Source organism: Desmodus rotundus, chromosome 11 (genome assembly GCF_022682495.2).
Source record: "Desmodus rotundus isolate HL8 chromosome 11, HLdesRot8A.1, whole genome shotgun sequence".
Lineage (NCBI taxonomy): Eukaryota > Metazoa > Chordata > Mammalia > Chiroptera > Phyllostomidae > Desmodus > Desmodus rotundus.
The window spans coordinates 86,356,268-86,376,210 of NC_071397.1; the positions used below are offsets into that span (position 1 = coordinate 86,356,268).

General features: G+C 42.6%; 1 long non-coding RNA gene across 1 annotated transcript in view; it reads right to left on the reverse strand.

Moving 5' to 3' along the window:
- Positions 1–11,353, reverse strand: part of LOC128779509 (uncharacterized) — a 28,259-nt gene extending 16,906 nt beyond the window's left edge. The window contains exon 1 of the long non-coding RNA XR_011650560.1: positions 11,143–11,353. This is a non-coding gene — a long non-coding RNA (uncharacterized lncRNA). The remainder of the gene's footprint in view (positions 1–11,142) is intronic.
- Between the last annotated feature and the right edge of the window lie 8,590 nt (positions 11,354–19,943).

Below are 19,943 nucleotides of genomic sequence, written 5' to 3' on the forward strand. Positions count from 1 at the left end.
GGCATATGGCAAATTCTTAAGCCACACAGGACAAGAAGCTAAGCAGGAATTCATAGGAAATCAGAGTTTTGGCCTCATAGAACTGAAGAGACAAAAATAGGAGTTCAAGACCTGACAAGATGGAGAAGCCCCAGTCAAGACTCCAGGCTCTCGGTTGGAACTCCTCGGAGCTACCCCACCAATGAAATGCAAACCGACAGTAGACATGATTTTTAAAACTTCAACCCAGCCCACAGTCAGTTTAGCTGCTAATTGAACCAAAGGGATCTGCCGGCCTTCTGACTACAAACTGGGAATGACCATGGAGTCAATCCAAGTTAGTCTTCTGCCCTGCGGGGCACTCCCCCATATCTCTTCCATCTCCTCTCATCTGCTCCACCCACCTGACTCACACCACCCCATTCGGTACTTCCACTGTGGCTGATGAAGTCTCCTGCTACCAATCTCCCAGTAGGAAGTCATTATTCAAACTTCTACCTTTATAACCATCCAGAGAGAGCATACCAAAACAATAGTGACCTCCCTGCCACCGCCATGCAGTAGCACCACTCAACAGTCAGGGAGCAGACCCTCCAGGCCCTGGGGACAGAAGACAAGCCAGACATTGCTGTGGGAAGGTCAGAGCCCTTCAGATCACGCCAGTGACTACCTACTTGCTTCCTGGCAGGCCAGCCTTTTCCTGACTTGGACTCAGTCCCTCAGGCCCTAACTAAAACGAGCCTCCAAGACTGTTGTTGTTGGCTTGAAGCCTGTTGGTTTGTTTAATTGTTGTTTTTATGGGTTTCAGGCACTGTGTTGGACACTGATGTCTAATACCTCACTTACTTAAGTGATACCAGTTGTCAGTGGTTTCATTGGGTGAATAGCACGAATCATTGCAGACTATAAAGCATGATTAATATGAAGAAACAGTCCTGAGATGGCTTGATTTTAAGAGCATGGCATGAATGTCAAACCTTCTCCTTTCTTTGATAAGGGAAGGGATGTTAGAGCCACTTCATTTGTGGTAAAGAGGACCCCAGAAATATTAGACTAATATCTAAGACCCAGCAAACATTTTTTCTTAGTTAAGTATTTCTGATTCAAGGAATGGATATCTAACCTGGGGTAACTTCTTTGTTTTTTTTTTGGAACCCCTCTGAATTGGGACTAGGCATTCTTGTGGGGCAAAGAAAGTCCTGTGAAATCTTTCTTGTGACAAATATATCCGTTGATAGCTAAGCAGCATTTAGAACTATGGCGATATCCAGGAGGACCAGGGAAAATGAAGAGACATGTTAAGGTTCATTTCTAATTATAAAGGATGTATAATAGGTGGTTTGGAAATCACCAGACTATCTGAAATACAGGGGACCGAGGGAATGGCACTTCCAATGGGCAGCGAGTACTTCTAACCAACACGGGCTTCCTAAGTAACCCCAGCTGTTTCCTCATGGATGTCTCTCCAATGCCCTGTTCTCAGCTTCCAGGCATGAAGCCTCCACCCCTGGGATGTCACCTGCTACCAGGTGTTGAGCCTCCAGACCACTGAGCATGTGACAGTCCCCCAGACCCTATGGACAGTTCACTGCTTGCCTATCCCCAGAAGCAGGCACAGCGCACTCCCAAGGCCTGCCCCCACCACCAAGCGAATGTGTCTAATTTCCAAGTCCTGAGCACACCTACTCCGATGGTATCTACTGCCTCCTAAGCCTAACCCATCAGACTTGGCCTGCACGTGTATAAATGTGCGCACGGGCACCTATGTTCGTGTGTGCGAGCACACGTATCTGAAGAGTGAGAGAGCACAAAAGATCTTAACTAACGAGTACATATATTTTTCACTTTCCTCTCAATGTCCCAGGGATTCTGTGGAATCCCTTCCAGGGGAGGGGAGGAGATGAGGAAACCCAAGAGGCCCCAGAGCACCCCCAAACCCCACACTTTGTACATCTTCCTGACCAACAGATTCATGTATCGCCTTTTGTAGAAAGCACAAGCTGGAAGAAAGGATGCTTCACTTTTAAAAGGGTGTGTGTGTGTGTGTGTGTGTGGGTTGTGTGTTGTGTGTTGAAAGCCAGAGACTTAGTTCAACCCCTTTGTCTTACAAATGAGTAAATCAGGAAGAAATGAAGATTGTCCACAGTCATGTAACAATTTCACTAGAGCGGGAACTAGAACTGAGGTTGCTTGAGTCCCCAGCGTTGTGTTTGCTGCGCAGCACACAGCGGTGAGAAAGAAAAACGAACACCATCGGGGTTTTTTCCCCCCTATTTTCCTCTAAAACCTAGGTGCTTATGGTCTGAAAAACACGGTAGGTTATATCTTGATGATAATCTAGGATTTAAAGGGCAAACAAGAATGTGGGAGTGGAGTGTCCCATTCTATAATGTGTTCCAAGAAATCTCAGGAAAATCGGAGACTAATCAAAGGGTTGAAATCTGGGGCTACGGGAAAGTCTAGATACATTTGGTGACTCACGGCCTACATATTCACAGCACAAAGAGGCACCATGAATCAGAAATAGCCCTTATAAGGTTTTCCATCATTGTGGAAATGTCCCTCATAAACTAGCAGAATTTGGAGGTTTTTTTCCCCATTGGTTATTTGTTAGGAGTGCTCCTAGAGTTGTGGCAAGGCTTATAAGCAGAATACCAACTACCTATTATCAAGAGAACTCAGGTGAAGAAAGCTGCTAAAGTCAATTGAAACGGTCTTTCCTACCAGAATCTCTTTCATGTGTGGTGTACGTACTCACGAGCCTGCAGAGTCAAACTGTGGAGGGTTTTCCTGAGTTTGAAATCCGCACTTTGTGGACAATCCTGATCGTCCTATTAGAATCACCTGGGGAGCCTTAAGCAAACCGATGCCCAGGCTCAATTCCAGGAGAATGAAGTAAGACTTCCTGTGGGTAAGGCGTTGGCCATGTCCCAGACGGTTTTGCTATACCACCAAGGTCAAGAACCACTGAGTCAGAGGGTTCAAAAGAACCCAAAAGGTAGAGGAGGAGGAATGAGAGAACAAGTCCCAACCAGCCAAGGTGACTCACTATCCAGACAAACCTCCTCAGTGCTGAGTGACCTGTGTCATGTACAGAACCCCTCTAGAGGTGCATGCCTGCCTCCCACCTCATCACCACCCTACGCCTCTCACTATCCCAGTGCATCTCTCTTGGGGTGAACTTCCTTCTGGGGCTCTGCCTGAAGTGCAACCACTTCATTCTCGATAATGAGTCCTGCCTCCACGTCTAGGAAACGCTACCTCTATCTCCCATCTCCCATGAAGAAACTCTCACCGAGTCTGTGTGTGTGTATGTATATTTTCCCACCACTGATGAACAAAAGAAAATTCCCAAATACTGCTGTTTTTTATGAGGCCCTAACTGAATCCTTCCAGCTTCTTCTCACAGCCCCTATGCACCTATGAAGGGAAAGGAGACCTTTCTGGTAAAGGCTTTTCCTTCTTAACTGAATCCATTTTTAACCCTTGCATTTTTCAAAGCAATGGCTGCTTAGAGCAACTGCAATAGCCCAAACAGCTCTGAACATCTCTGCTAGCGCTGGTCAGTGTTCAGATGCTGTGTCCCATTTCTGCTGGAGGTCCCTACTCATCTCTGCTCACAGCTTCTAAATCGCCCACCCTTTCAGCAAGCAGAGCAACATTCCCCTTGCCTGCTTAACGTGCAGAGCCCAGCACTGTACAAATCCTGGAACAAAGTATTTTTCATCCTGGCAATTCGGTTCAGGCTGGGACTGCTCAGCCTTCTGGTAGACCTGACATGCCCCACTCACCACAAAAGGTGCCCCAACAGCCTGTGATTCTGCCCCTGGGATGGAGGAGGGAGGCTGGAGTTCTGCAGGACAAGAACTGGAAATGGATCAAATTTCATGAATATCATTGCATCCTTGATACTTATGTTTTCACTTCATTACTGGGAGCTTACTGAAGGCTTACTCTGTGTTGTGCATAGGGAGGAGGGTTGGCATTCGGACAGTAAGGGCTCTCCTGAGGTAGGGGGACAATGAGATGATAGTGACCCCAGGAGTCGGGGTTTATGAAGTCTGGTCCCTGCTCCATTACTAGCATGCATGGGACTAAGAGCAAGTGTCCAGTTCCACATCCCTAAAGCAGAATGATGCCTAAGGAAAGCACCCTGGGAATGGGAGGGCTTGGCATTTCTGCGGCTGGAAATCTGAATAGAAAACCCACTGCAGCACAAAGGAAATGACTTGAGTAGTGTCCGAGGGCAACATATACAAAATTTTGAGGTAGTATCATCAGTGCCTTAAATAAATAAAGGACTGTGTTATATTAAAGGAGAAATAAGAATTGAGGGCACTGAAGAAACACATTCTTAATATTTGGTCCACTCATTGCACATATAAGAAACGACTATTCCCATTTCCTCAACATGCAGAGCCTTTGTTCTCCATATGCTCCTGAAGCCACTTCTCATCAGAAATATTCAGAATACCCAAATCTTGGAGAACTGGGATAATTTTGCATCTAACGACTTAGCTTCCAATTTGGATCCCCTGGGAAATGAAACTCTAAAGGGAGATTTCATCCAAATGAAGCCCCACGGGAAAAGCTTGCAGATGCCAGCTCCAGCTTTTCAGAGCTCCCTCCACAATGCCGGGAACGGCAGGCAACCATTAAGAGGAACAAAGAGCCAAATGAGCTTCACAGATTTATCCACGCCGTGAACGTGCCCGTGAGTGTCTGAAGACTTCCCTGACAGCACAGGCTGCTCCATCGTGGACCCAGGAAGCTCCGTCACTGGAGATCCAAAACTGGCCGGAGAGCAGGCTGACACAGACTGAGTGCCCCACGCTGTTCTGATGGGGAACCCACAGTGTGTCCTCATCCAGAAGGTCTTTTCCTCTGCGGTTATCTGGGGATCTGCAGGCTGGGAGCTTCCGAGGCTGAACAGAAGGACGGGTCTGTGCATGTTCACACATCTCATTTCATTCATTCACACTTCAAAAGGCTCCAGATTCTGTTAAAGTTTTAGCTCGCTCTTATTCTCAAATCCATTTTTGAAACTGGCAACAGTGCCCCCAACTCCAGGTATAATAAATGTACAGTTCCTCTCTACCTCCCACTTCCAAGCCTTGCTACCAAGTACGCCACTACATTTTCCCCCTCTCAACACAAACGTGATGTTTTTCATGCTTTTTTTTTTTTTTTCAAATGATGGGTGGTAGCTGGGCTAAAAATGGAGACAGAGGTTACAGACACATTTTGTTCCTGTTAAATGTGTTCTACCTATCGTGTTACTGCCTTCTCTACTTCACATTAACTCCCTTCCTTCCTCATCTCTGAAAAGTGCCTATGAAAAGTGCCTATGAAAAGTGCCTCAAAGTGCCTCAAAGTGCCTCTGAGGTCAAAGCTAGATTCCATACTCTGGATCTACCTTTAGGTTTAAAGGGTGCCTCTGTTTACCTGTAATCTCCCGTCAGAATGGAGTAAATCACCTGTCATTGCTGTGGTCTCAGATAAACCATTTCTTTTGGAATGACTTGTTGAGTGGTCAGCTGATAAGATGAAGGGTGAATTTCGAAAATGCACTTCTGGAAAACCAATGTTTAAATTTTCCCCTAACTTGTCATAAATAAGCTTACTGTAGGATTTTGTGAAAACCCATGAATGCTGACAGAAAGTTGAGTGTCAGGCTTCTGAGACAAAAGCGGGCAGCCTGGTCTCCTGTTTCTGCCTCTCATAGTTGTGTGATGAAGGGCAAGTTGTTTACACATGGCGTGGCAAGCTTCAGTTTCCCGGCCAACGTTCCCACACTGTGTATTTCAGTGTGATCTCTCCTTAATCACCCTCATTACAGAACTCCCCTGTTTATTATGGTCATCTTTTCCCTTATCTCCTGCAATGTAATGTCTTTGTGTGCCAATTCCAAAATCTCAGTCATTCGGGGGTAAATTTGTATTGATTGACTTTTTCATACACATGGATTCTATTGTGCTCTTTATTTGTATGGCTAATCATTTTTTATTGGCTGCTGGCCATTGTGATTTTATAGGTTGTCCGTGTCATATTTTGTCATATTCCTTTAAATATTATTGAAATTTGTTCTGGTGTGTGGTTCAGTTACTTGGAATCAGTTTTGTTCATCATGTTATTTGAAATAAGTTGGTTGGGGTGGATCAAGAGAAGCTTTAAGTATAGGGCAAACTTATCCGCACTGCCAAGATGATGTTCTTCTGAGAACTCTACCCACTGTCCTGTGTATTAGGAGGTCTTTACCCCCAGCTGGTGGAAACGCAAACTAGCTTAGCCTTGTACTGCTTTCCAGTAGCTCTTTCTTTTGGCCTTGAGTATTTTCTTCTCAGGCATGTCCAGAACAGTACTTGGCTAAAGCCTTGGGAAGACCCTCTGCAAATCCCTGGCACTCTCTGTGCAGCTCCCTTCTCTTCAGTATTTTCACATGAAAATTCTGGCCGCTTTGGCTTCACTGAGTCCTAATCTTGTTCTCCTCAATTCGGTGAGGCTACCAGGCTCTGTTGGGTTTCTCTTTCCTGTGCTGCAGCCTGGAAATTGCCTCCAAGCAGTAAGCTGGGTCAGTTGTAGTGCCATTTGTTTCCTTTTATCAGAAATCAAAATGCTGTGCTATCTGCCAGTCAATGTCTAAACACAATTGTATCATATATATATATATATAGCCAAGTTTTCTAGTTACTTAAGATTTGGAAGGTAAGTTAGGTACCTGTTACTCTATCATTGATGAAAGGAAAAGACCTCCTTGTCTTTTTGTTGAGTCCTTATCAGAATTTAATTACATTGTTTGCTTTCTAACACAACCAGATATTCTAGGGTCATTTCATGTTGTCCCAGTCCCATACTCAGTATCAGCCATCTCCGCAAGGAGGTCTGGTTTGTTTAGTAGGTGATAGTACTTAGCAAACAAATATGGGTACGAGATTTGCTCATTTCTACTGTAGTATCATTTGATCTGTGACTTTTTGAATTATTACTTGCAACTGATACAGTGAACTCAAATCCAACACCATTCTCTCCACATCCCCCCGTCACGTGTCTCTCTCTCTTACTACAGTGAGAACCCTAGTCCCCAACACCGCCATGTTCGCACATTTCCTCAATACGCACGAGACTAATTTTGTAATTGTTCCACTAACACCACTCCCATAACATAGCAAATAAGTAAAGTTTATGAGTTTTTTTGCAATTATTCTTATCTTCAAAATATTCCCCACATAAGATGTTTAGCCAGAGTACTATGTTTAAAGTTATTAGAATTAATTTTTCTATTTAATTTTGTTATAAATTTGACATATAGTTCAGTTTATTTTTATTTTATTTAATTTTAGGGTGTGCTCTTTTTTTAACCATTTTTAATTTTTTTTATAATTTTTAAAATGTACATGGTAAATCAACACTAGCAGAGAGATCTCACTCCTAAAACAATTCCCTCTACTTCATGCTCATAACCTTTAGAATTAGTCATTTTAATTACTAGTCTATTTTTCATATGTTTCTTTTTGAAAAATGAATAAATATGAGCAAATATATATTCATACATATATTCTAATTCCATTTACTCTTTCTCTCACATACAAATGAAAAACCACTATATATGCTCCTTTTTTGTACTTAACAATGAGGATGCTGTATACAAGCTGTCTCTTAGGCATCAAACTGGATATCTCAAACAGACAAGTTGGACATACAAACATAGAGTTCAGAGAAGACATTAGAACCGTAAGATTTCTTCCTGATAAGTTTCTCTGCCAATTATCAAGTAATACTTCATTCTGGTTTTGTTAAAATCAAGTCCTCTTGAAATTTCCTGCACACAACTTTGCAACGATTACCCATGCTCTGTATTGCAGTTTTAAAAGACAGAATTCTCTTCATCCTGACAAATTGGAATGACATTACTCTCTTACCATTGACCCCATTTCTCACAATGCAATTCTTTCTAAGTATAACATTTGAGAACTTTTCAGTTAACTATAGCTTGCTTAATCTGAGGAAGCCGGTGAATAAAATTGTCCTAATTCATATTTGACTTCCTTATTTCCTTCTCAACATCTCTCTAAAGGTCAGGGAGATTTTTAAATTCTATACAGGCTTTTCAAGCAAATTTCCATATAAGCCAACTTAAATTGTGGGCAAGGAAGAGTTTTTTCTTACTTAATCAATCAAAGTAGTCACTGCAAAGCAAACAAGTGAACAAAACTGCATTTGCTGAAGAACTAACATTGAGAAAATCTTGCTGGCATTACATAGTAAGAGTAGCTTAAGTAAACTTAATAGATCATCTTAGAGGACTGTAGTGCCAGTCGTGACCCTTTCATTCTTTCAACAGTGCCATGCTACCGACTGGGAGGACGAGGCTGGGCCTGAGCAATTGCACACCAGAAAAAATCAGAGCGTTAGCCCTCAAAGGGCTTGCTGACACTTGAGGAATCAATATTCACAGATATTATTATTTTTTAACTTTATTTTTATTGTTGACACTATTACAGATGTCCCCATTTCCCCTCCACCCCTTTGCCCACCTCCACCCAGCCCTGCCCCCACTTCCCTCTGGCCATCGCCACACTGTGGTCTGTGTCTATGGGTTGTGCATATGTGTTCTTTGGCTAATCCCTTCACTTCCTTTTGTACAATCCCACCCCACCCCCACAGCCTATCAGTCTGTTCCATGTACCTGTGCCTCTGTTTCTATTTTGTTCATCAGTTTATTTTGTTCATTAGATTCCACATACAAGTGAGATCATATGGCATTTGTCTTTCTCCGACTGGCTTATTTCACTTAGCATAATAATCTCACAGGTATTGTTAAAGCGGCACATACTGTATATTATCATGAGAAGAGCCTTTGAGTAAAAGGCAATGAGGATTCAGCGACAGGGACATTAATTCTAATGGCAGAATCTGACAACTTCTTGGCAGACATGATATTGAATCTCAGTCTTTGAAGGCTAAGATGTTGACAGCAATGAGTGGCACTTGGTTTTGCCTTCAGCTGAAGAGGCCTATCGGAGCTGTTGTAAGACACAAGCCAGAAGACAGCTTTAATTAAGGCAATTTCAACAGGCATGGGGAGGACAGACATTTCAAAGGTCAAATGTTCAAAAAACAGGAAGATTTAGCAAAATGTCACTGATGGCCGCACACTGCACATTATTAAAAAGAAGGCAACATGAAGATTTAATGCCATGGAGATGCTGAGAAAACAAAGTGAGTTTTCTGATGGGTTTATTTTTTTCACTTTCCTCACAGGGTTCTCATTAATATTAACAGAAGTGAATGTGAAAACTATTTTGTTTGTTGCATGGTGTTCTTGTTATTTCTTGTAACAAAAACAGCAGTGATAACATGGCTATTTAAAAGTTGTTTTTGTGGTGCGCCTGTGTGCGTGTATAAGCCTGGAAGTGCAGAGAAACTAAAGGCTGAAATGAGTTTTGCTGTAGAAAATAATCCTACCAGAGGTTCAAAGTGAATTGTTTGTAGCTTCTGGGATTGAACATAGTGGTTTGTAAAATGACAGAAAAAGGGCCTCCAAGTTCGTGCTTAGCAGGATAACTAGTTTTGTTATTTTTTAATTTTGTTTTTTTATTTTCCGTATGAGAAGGGAATCTGTTGGAAATGCACACAGTTCACTTTTCCCCAGGAGTGCAGGATGGGTTGTGGTAGCCTGGAGTTTTCAGGAGTCTTTATTTACTCACAGGGAGACAAATGAAGACCAGCTGTGTCACAAAGAATCCAATTCCATGGCCACCTCTGACCTCTCCTGTACCGTACAGGGCATGTGGCCTCAGAAGGACTTAAATTCCCAAGATTATGTATTGTTGTCACCATCGTCATTGCTCTAGACTAAATGTTTGCATCCACCACCCCATGTTGAAACCTAAGCCCCAGTGGGATAGTATTAGGGGGCGGGGACTTTGGGAGGTGATTAGGTCATTAGGGTGGAGCCTTCATGAATGGGATTAGTACCTTGATAAAGGGGACCCCAGAGAGCTCTCTGGTCCTTTCTGCCCTGTTAGGACACAGCATGTAGGTGGCCATCTACAACATGAACCAGGAAGCCACTGTCACCAGACACCGAGTCTGCCGGTACCATGAACTTAAATTTCCCAGGCTCCAGAACTGTGAGAAATAAATGCTAAGCCCCTCGATCTATAGTATTTTTGCTATGGCTCCCTGAACAGACCGAGACAATCACCCACAGAGCATTTCGATAAGCATATCGAAATGGTTTCGATATGCTGGTTTCATGTGACAATGTGGTAGGTGGTACTGATAGAATGACCCTGGCGGTGCCGATAAGCACAGGCTCAGACCCCAGACCTGTGACCCAATGGCTGCAGTGCAGCGTATATTTCTTTAAACAGAGAAGGTAATGACACCTAACATTTGCTGGATGCAGGTTACACATCCAGACACTGTTTATAAAAGACCCTCCTGTGTTGCCTCATTCATTTTCACCATCAAATCACCCTTTGAAGTAAGTCTTCATCTTAACCTCATTTTACTGATGAAAAAACTGAGGCAGTGGGTGATTAAAGAACTTTACAAAACTATGTAGCTAATATGTGGAGGAGCCAGGATTTTAACTCAAGAAGTACGGCTTCATAGTTCACCTTTTTAACCACTATAGTTTGTTGCCTCCAGCAGTGCAGAGTGAGGGCTCAGAATAGGAAGGATTGATTCCTGATTGGAGTCTAAGAACAGAACCAAAGAACTCCGTGTGGAGATATGGGGTAAAGAGATAATGGCAGCTTCCTTGGTCAGAGATGAGAGAAGATTACAAAAGAACAGGCCTGCTTTTGAATGAAAGCTCTGCCACTTACTGACGTTGTGACTTCAGGGAGCCTTTAGCTATGCATGTCTCCATTTCCACACCCATAGAAACATGTACAGCCAAGACTTACAGTTAGATTTAAAGAATTAATACATGTGAAGAGCCGACAAGTAGTGGTGGGCACATAGAACATACTATTATTATTAATTATTACAACTAAGAATTTAGCTACCAGGTAGCTCCTCTGAAGGACAGAGCATGATATCCTTGTAATGGATTAGTTGTTCGCAGGAGCCTTGAATTTTCTCCTCAGATAGAGGAAGATTTGAATATAAGAGGAATGACGGGGAAAGGGGGTTGAGGAATTGAAGGCTCACCCCCGCTGAGATGCAACAAGCTCTCCACCGCTGGCTCCTCAGTCATGACCTTGAGGTGCACCTCTGAACTGGCTTGCTTCTTTCTCCCCGGGCTCCAGCCTGGCTTCTTCTCAGTCACTTCCTCCTGTGGCAGCCACAGAGCAGCGCTGCCTCTCACAGCCTCCTGGGTGCCTGTCACAGGAGCACACAGAGACGTTGTCTCGCCAGGGATAGGCCCTCCTCTGCAGAGCAGCTCAGCCTCTTCGAAAATGAAAATGAGAGTATCACACCACACAAGTGAAAGAGTTCATAGTTTAGAACAAAAAAGGTCTTAACAGATAATTCCATTTCCTCACTTAACAGATAAGGCAATTAAAAACTAGAGAAGTGATTTGCTGAAGATCATTTAGCCAGGGTCGGTAGACTTGGAATGGCCAGATCTTTGGCCCAATGGTCAGTGTTTTCAAACCGAGCTCCTCAAAGCACCTGAGCTTCTCTGATGTTCTTCAGAGGCCTGCCCTGGAGAAGAGAGCAGGGAGGTTTCCGGACATTTCCTCAGTGAGTGTGCTCCATGGCACCATGGGTTTTATCCTGCGGCTTCTGACTAAGACCGGGTTGGAGGAAGGCTCCAGAACTGAAAGAATGCTCGAGAACCACTTTCTTAGGCCTTGCTGCCTTATCATTGAACAATTTGTTGAAAGCAAACTGGAAACTTCTCCCAATTATGAAGTCTTTCATTAAATATTGCAAGGCCAATGTTACATATTTGTGTTCAAATAGGTCTGAAGACCAAAGGGCACAGAAACCTCAGTATGTTTCTGCGTGACTCACATACACTTATGAATATTATTATTTTTTAAATTAATGGTAAACAGTTTGTCTGAATATGAAATACATTGATAGAGTAATGAAAATAATCTCCTCAACAAATATTATGTGCCTACTATGTCTCAAGCTTGGCCTGTTGCCTGAATAAATTTTTCACACATATGTGCTAATATTTTTCAAATGTGTATGTGATTTTACCACTGATAAAATCTAAATGCATCTTAAAATGCTATCTAATTTATCTTTCGATTATCATAATGTTTTTTCAGTCAACATTTCCCTTATTATAAAATGTATGTTTCTTTTATTTTTAATGCGAGAACTACATTCCCATGTGTGAAAATTTAAGGAACTCTGGTTCGAATGCAGGACTGGAATGAACCTTGAGTAATCCATTCTTCTGTGCCCTGAACATCACACACAGGAAAGGTTTCTGATCATTTTGGGGTTATTTCAGGTTGTCACATGTTTTTGTGAGTCTGACCTCTACCATTGTTTTATATATAGTCACTTGAATTTGACAAAGTTTTCCAGGCAGAAGGACATGAGCTGGGTTACGTTATCTAAATATTAATAAAAATAAAAACCTTTTGAAAAGAAATATAATATAACTTCTTTATTTCTCCCCAATAAATGACTCTGTAACTGTATAGGGGACAGAGCCATGTACGGAAAGGTTATCATTTGTTTAAGATAGAAGTTGGTCATAAAAGATGAGCAAGCACTACAGAAGAGATAACTTGCTCACTTGCCACAGTGAATGTCAGTGCGGGAGAGTGGTTTGGGAGACCTGATGGGACTAGATGAAGATGCTACTCAGTGTCTGTGTGGTAACGGAGCAAAATCAGAGCTGGGTTCCTTTGGAAGGAAAATCTAAAGTAACTAGGCTATCACCATGCAACCACCTCAAAAATATTGGGGACGTTGGAGAGGCGATTATCTTTTTGTGGTCGTTTCTGGTGTTCTTAATTTCCAGCCACAGTCTGGGTGGTGACCATGAAGCCAATAGGAGTTTGGAGGGGCGTCCTCTCAGGAACAAGAAGGCAGCTCTGGAGTGAGAGGCCACCTTACAGCCAGGAAGGCGGAGCCCATAACCAAAGGGGAGTAGAGGAGAGAACCCAACAACACAGTCACTGGACTAGAGACAGTTGAGCGGAAGTGAGAGCCAGAAGCTTCAGGTTACTAAGAGAAGAGTCCCTTCCTCCTGTTCCCCACTCTTGAAACCTGGGCAGACACAACTCCGAGAGGTGTCTCACAGGCTGAGCTGCCCTGACTGAGTCACAGACACCGATTCTGCAGTAAAACCACCTTGTGCCATTGGGCTTTGAATGACTACCCTGGATATCAGGGAAATGCCCAAAGCACCTTCTCAGCCAAGGGCAACAAAACATGCTACTGATCTCAAACTTCTTGAAGCCATAACATCTTAGGGTGGTTACTTTCCCAGATGACAGATTCTCTCTTGTCATGGTATTTTATCCAATTCTCAACACGGCTACTTCCAGGATTTATGCTGTCTGATTGTACAATGTCATGGGCTGAAAGTTTGCATTTCCTCAAAATCTATGCATTGAAGCACTGACCTCGGTGTAATGGCCTTTACAGGTAAGGCCTTTGGGAGATAATTAGGCCTAGATAATGAGGTCATGGGGGCAAGGCTCCCATCATAGGATCAGTGGCATTATCAGGGGAGTAAGAGTTGTCCTATCTCCTTCTCTGTCATGGAAACACACAGTCAGAAAGCAGCCTTCTGCAAGCCAGGAAGAGGGCTCTCATCAGGAACAGAATAATCCAGCCCCTTGATCTTGGACTTCCCAGTCTCCAGAAGTGCAAAAGTTAAGTGTCTACTTTTAAACTACCCAGTGTATGGTATTTGGTTATTGTAATCCAAGCAGACTAATACAGACAGTTACAGGAGCAGGTCAGGTAAGTCTTGACAATATGTTGGTATCTCTTACTTCCCTTTCATACCCACAGACCCATTGAAAATTGGTTTGAGAATGGATAGAGCTATGTGAAGAGTTCTCAAAAGATTCCCAGAGCGCTTGGAAACCAATGTTCTAAGCACGATGAGGATTTGACTGTGTGACCTCACGCTAGCTAATTTTCCTGGTTCAGAGAGTATATAAAGGATCTTTAAGAACTAAACAGAAAAGAATTGTACCAAACTGGATTCACTGGGGTTCCTCAAGTGAGGGCAAGCCCAGAACACCTGCCAACCGTTAAAAGATTGTGACCTACAGTCATTGTAACAAATTGCATAAGACTGCTTTGGCAGAATTCCAGGTAACACCTCCCTGAGATCTGCTACCAGGAAATTGCTAGTGAAATGCCAAGAAAAAGTGGCTGTGAGTTGCAAAGGGCAGCTCCCTGTCTGCAGTGTCAGACCTTTGTTTTTTATTTGCAAGTGTGTGTGATCCTTTGGATTTAGAGGTTCAAACTTTGATTTGCTCAGTAGCACTCCTTTAGAAGAAAGGTTAAAATCCTTTGTCTCATAAGGTTTTACACATACCCTCTCCTGGGCAGGGGCGTTAAGAGGCGTATGCAGGAAGCAAAGCTGTAACGGGAAAATAAGTATGAAATCACATTCCCAGAGACTGCAGTTCAAAACAATTGGCTTTAAGTTCTGTGTTGTTCCCTTTGCCTCAACTTCCTCTTCCTATCAGTAAACCCCTATCAGATTACTGAAGCGATCGAAGGTCAACGTACTTATCGATGAGTAGTACATCACTTAGTGTGTCTCCTTAAGCTGAGGCGACCGACAGCCCTGCAGACTGTCTGGGGCTTTGGTGATGCACAAGCTATAGCATGAAACAGCTCATATAAATCATAGTTTCTGTGTTTCTTATTCCTGTAACGCAGGAAGTGCTGGTTCTACAGGCCTCTGTGCTTTCAGAGATAAGAAGGTTCTGCACCGTTCAGGGTTTTTAGATAGCCCATAGGAATTTTGTAAGCGATACGGAGTGGGAAGCCCTACAGTGAATAGACAGGAAACTGTTCTCAAGGTGTCATCGCCCACTGGAGCTGTATCAGGACCTGGGAACCATGGGTAGCTGGGATTCCTCTCTGGGCTTGATACAAGCCAGGGCCTATTTGGATAGATAAACTTATATCTAAGTGCCTTCTAGCCTTTGCTGTGGAATTTCATTCATGGGAACAATGTCCCGACGAAAAGAAGCAGATCTAATTGTGTTTGGTCGGTCTGCATAAGAAAGCAGGCTTAGATCTGACAGCCCAGAATCTGATTAAAAGATCAAATGAATCAGTCATTAAATTATTAATCAGTGTTTTTTTATGTTACTTGAAACACTTTCTTTCCCTGAAGCAAGGTAGGATATAGGCAATAAGGAAAAAGCCTGATAATAAAAGTTGTGATGTCTGCTTTCTGGAAGCTTTTATTTATTTAGAGGGTTATGGTGGGGGGTGGAATTGGGGGTACAGTAGTGAATATCTATGTTATGAAGACATGACATGAATAATCTCAAATGGAATAGTCAGAAACATTAACATGTTTCTATTATAATCTATGAAATCAGAGCAGAAAACAAAAGTGAAAGACATAGAGTGTGTCATGATGGCTTCAGCACAGAGACGGTGCCTATTGATACGGCAGGGGGAACATAAAGAAGTGAAAGCAGTTATATTCTTGAGGGACAGTGGGGCTTCGGTGCCCCCAGGACTGTCATACCTATGGTGTGCGACTGTCCACAGTGGACAAAGTGATTCCTGATTTCTCCGGAATGTACACTGAAGGTGCTCTGATGTTAGGGAATTATTCAGACATCTGCTGCATGATGTTGCACCTACAGACAACAGTACTATGGTGTACACTCAAATTCATTAAGAGAGGAGACCTCATGTTAAGTCTTATCACAATAAATAATATTTAAAAAATCAAATAAAATAAAGGACTACCTAGAAAGCAGGCTGGTTTTCTTACTTTGCTCGCAGGACTGGTTCATGTTGGGAATATTGACGCATTTCCCTTGGCCACACAGCCTATTTTTTAGGTTGTCTGTATCCCAAGCACTTTTGTAAAGTGGGTAAAGGAAGCATTGAAATGTTGGATTTTGAAAGTATTTTTCTAATGATGGAGTTTGGCTTTGTGGGGATTTTATTGGTTATTTCAAACACACACTCACTTCCACACCCTATAGAGGGATCTGGCTGAAGAACACCATTTTTCTGGTCTTTAATGATGTCGAATCAACTGTACTAAAAATGCTGCCAATTGAATCATACTCATCGCTAGGAGTAATATGTGTTTTTCTTGATTGCTTGATAGCACATCCTGTCCTTACAGTATTAGCTATACTTTAAAAATACAAGTACGACCATTCCTCACGACGTCCCCCATTATCGCCCTACTCCAAGTCACCATCATTTCTTCCCTGAACTGCCGCAGCGGCTTCTAATCGGTCTCCCTGCTCCTGCACTTGCTCCCCTAGAGTGCATCGGCTATAGCATGTCGAGAAAGACCTTTTAACATCCCACTACTGCTCTGTTGAAGGCAAGAGAAACACTTGAGAAAATAGATTGCAACTGGAAGTATTGATACAGACTTGTGACTTCTAAAATATGTAACATCATATACACATATAGAAACAAATATAGATACACACATGCATTTCTTAGTTTTATCTCCTGAAAAAAACTTGGAGCAATTGATACTCCCAGTAACAAAATGAACACACTTAGCATTCAGATGTTGATTTCTACACCATCTACACTAAAAAGAATCAGGGATTCTTAGAGAAAGGATTGTTTTCCAGGCTGGGGCATGGTAAGTACACCACAATACTGACGAATTCCTTCATGTGACAGATTAAGGAACAGAAACAGACTCATAGATACAGAGAAGAGACTGATGGTTGCCAGATGGGAAGGGATTTGGGGAGTTGGGTGGAAAAGACGAAGGGATTAAGAAGTACAAATTGGTAGTCACAGGAATCATAAAGTACAACAATGGAAATACGATCAATGATATTATGATAACTATGTATGTATGGCACTAGGTGGGTACTTGAAATATTGGGGGGGTCACGCTGTAAATTATATAAATGTCTAAACAATATACTGCACATCTGAAGCTAACATAAAATATTATCGAATGTCAACTGTAATTAAATTTTTAAAAAAATTAAAAAAATAATAAAAGATAAAAAGGTTAAGAAAATGTTCCCCTAACATGATGGGGACTTGTCACAAGTACAAAGTGAACAGCTTGAAGGAGCTCCCACTGGGACAATTTGAGAAATAAAATAATTAAAATCAGTAATTAATCATAAGCCATTTTTGAAAGCCATGTGTGCATTCTAATAATGAGTAATGAAGTAAAAAATATTGTAGAAGAGAAGGTCCTTGGTAACAGCAGAATGTGAGGTGAGCATTGAATATAAAAAACATCATCTTGCAAGCATCAGAGGAAAGAGGGGTTCAGGCAAAGATCAGCAAGAAATGCTAAATCTAGGGAGCACGTTTTGGTACGGTCAGGATATCTGCCCGAATGCTTATTAGCAGTGAGGAGAAACTGGATAACACCTTGACTGGGTGATAAAAACTAATATAAATGGAAGACAGATGGACATTGTTTGTCTCCCAATGGGATGTTCCAAGGACAAACACCAGTTCTATGTTATTCCTGCCAAGAATGCATAACATGATCATAAAGAAACATTAGACAAACCCCAAATGGGAATTGGCCTATTAAAACAGGGTGGTAGGAGCAGGTTTGGTGACAGGGTGGGAGACAGCATGCTTCAAAACTGTCAACAGCCATAAAAGAAACAAAAGGCGGAGGAACTGCTCCAGATGAAAGGACCTAGAGACGTGAAAACTAAACTCAATCTGTGATCCTAGACAAAAGGAGAAAGAAATGCTACAAAGGACACCACTGACTCAACAGACACAACTGGAATACAGAGGGTGGTTTGGATAGAAGTATGATGTGGATGACAAGTTTCACCTGAGTTGCTAACTATTCCATAGTTATGTATGGAGTTGGGGTTTTTCAGAGAAGTAGAACCAATAGGAGATAGATTAGATGATAGATGATAGATAGATAGATAGATAGATAGATAGATAGATAGATAGATACAAAGAAAGAAAGAATAAGAAATTGGAACACCACACAATTGTGGAGGTTGTCAAATCCCCAGATCTGTAGGGTGAATTACCAAGCTGGAGACCCAGGAGATCTGATGACATCATTACAGTCTAAAGGTCAGCAAGGTTAAGACTCAGGAAGAGCCAATGTTTCAGTTTGAGTCTGAAAGCAGAAAAATAAATGATAATAGTGTTCCAGTTCTAAGGCCATCAGGCAAAGAATTCTCTCTTACTCTGGGAAGGTCAGCCTTTCTGCTTTATACATGCCTTCAGCTGATTGGGTGAGTGAGGCCCGGCCACATTAGGGAGGGCATTCTGCTTTACTCGGTCTACTAATTTACTGTTAATCCCATCCAGCACACCCTCAGAGCAACGCTCACAGTAATGTTGGACCAAAGGTCTTGGCCCTCCATGGTCCAATCAAACTGACACTCAAAATTAACCCTCAGAGAAATGAGTAGCCTTTTTATTGGGAAATACACGTCGAAGTGTTTAGAGTTTAATAGCCACGGTGTGTGCCATTCACTCTCAAGTGGTTCTGATAAAAATAGTTTCTGAGAGAGAGAGAGATGGTAAATGATGAAGGAAATTGGCTCAAATGTTCACAATAAGTGAATCTGAGTAAAGAGTATAAAGATATTCTTTGTACTCTCTAAACTAATTTCTTTGTAAATGTCAAATTATTTCCAAACAAATTCTCTTAAAAGCCTCCCAGTGTTCTCCTAAAAGTACTCCCACAGTTTCCCAAGCATTAAGGGTGGATCCAACTTTCCTCACTTGGCCTTCTGGGCTGCACCAGCCCAGCATCTGCCCTCTGCTCAGCTCAGTGAGTCCAGCTCATCTCCCCAGGGATCCCCTGCCCCCATCGCCCTGCATGCTTCCTGCTCCTAGAATAGGCCAAGTTCATTCTCTCCACAGAGCCTTTACACTTGTGTTCTTGTTACCCAACAGCAAGTGGGGCCCTGCTGCCCACCGCCACCCTCGAGGCAAAATTCCAGAGGCAAAGGTTTGGTGATAAAGGAAAGGAATCTTTATTCAAATGCTTCACTATTTTGGAGTAACACCTTTCCACATTAGTCACTTAAGCCTATCGATTATGGCTTAACTCTTCAACACCTGAGTTCTCCTATTATTCCCCCTGTTAGTTTTTAATTGTCTTTTTTCTATAGGGTTAGTTTACAAACTAAAACAACATAAGATACAAAAGCTACACAATTTTGGAAGAATGGCAGTTTTCTGCCTCAGAAGTCCTCCCCTCTAGAACACCCAAAGAAGAGTAACCCTGCCTCCCTCTGCCAGGCCAGCCTAAGCTGCGCCCGGAGTTCCCTTCCATCCAAAATACTATTTGTTGAGAAATGCAGGCAACTGCAGCATGATTATCCAGGTATCCTTGAGTAAGGGAATCAGAACCCAAGAGCCAGCGAGCCAGAGAGACAGGCCTCTTCTTACTGCCAAGCGGGATGGAGGCGTTCAGCTTCTCAGCCGATCCCATCCTAGGCTGTTTACTATTGCCTTGGGCAACCTCCTCCATGACCCTTTCCTACTCCCATGAGTGATCTGACAAGATCTCTGTTATCATCCTCTCACCTGAAAGCTCTTCCCCACTCTGCTCATGGCCACCCGTTCTCATTGCTCATGTGTTTGGTCAGATGTCACTTCCTGAGAGAGAGCCCATCTTTGGTTGAATTGCCCTGTATCACTTGACTCTCTGAACTTACCTTGTTTACTCTCTCCTTTACCTACTTATTGTATCCTACCTCACTGCGGTACAAATTTCAGAAGGGCAGTCTCCTCATCCACGCTGTGTGCTGCTATATCTTCGATACCTAAAACACTGCTTGGCATAGGGTAAGTCCTAAAAATGTATTTATCTATTTCTTAAATAGATA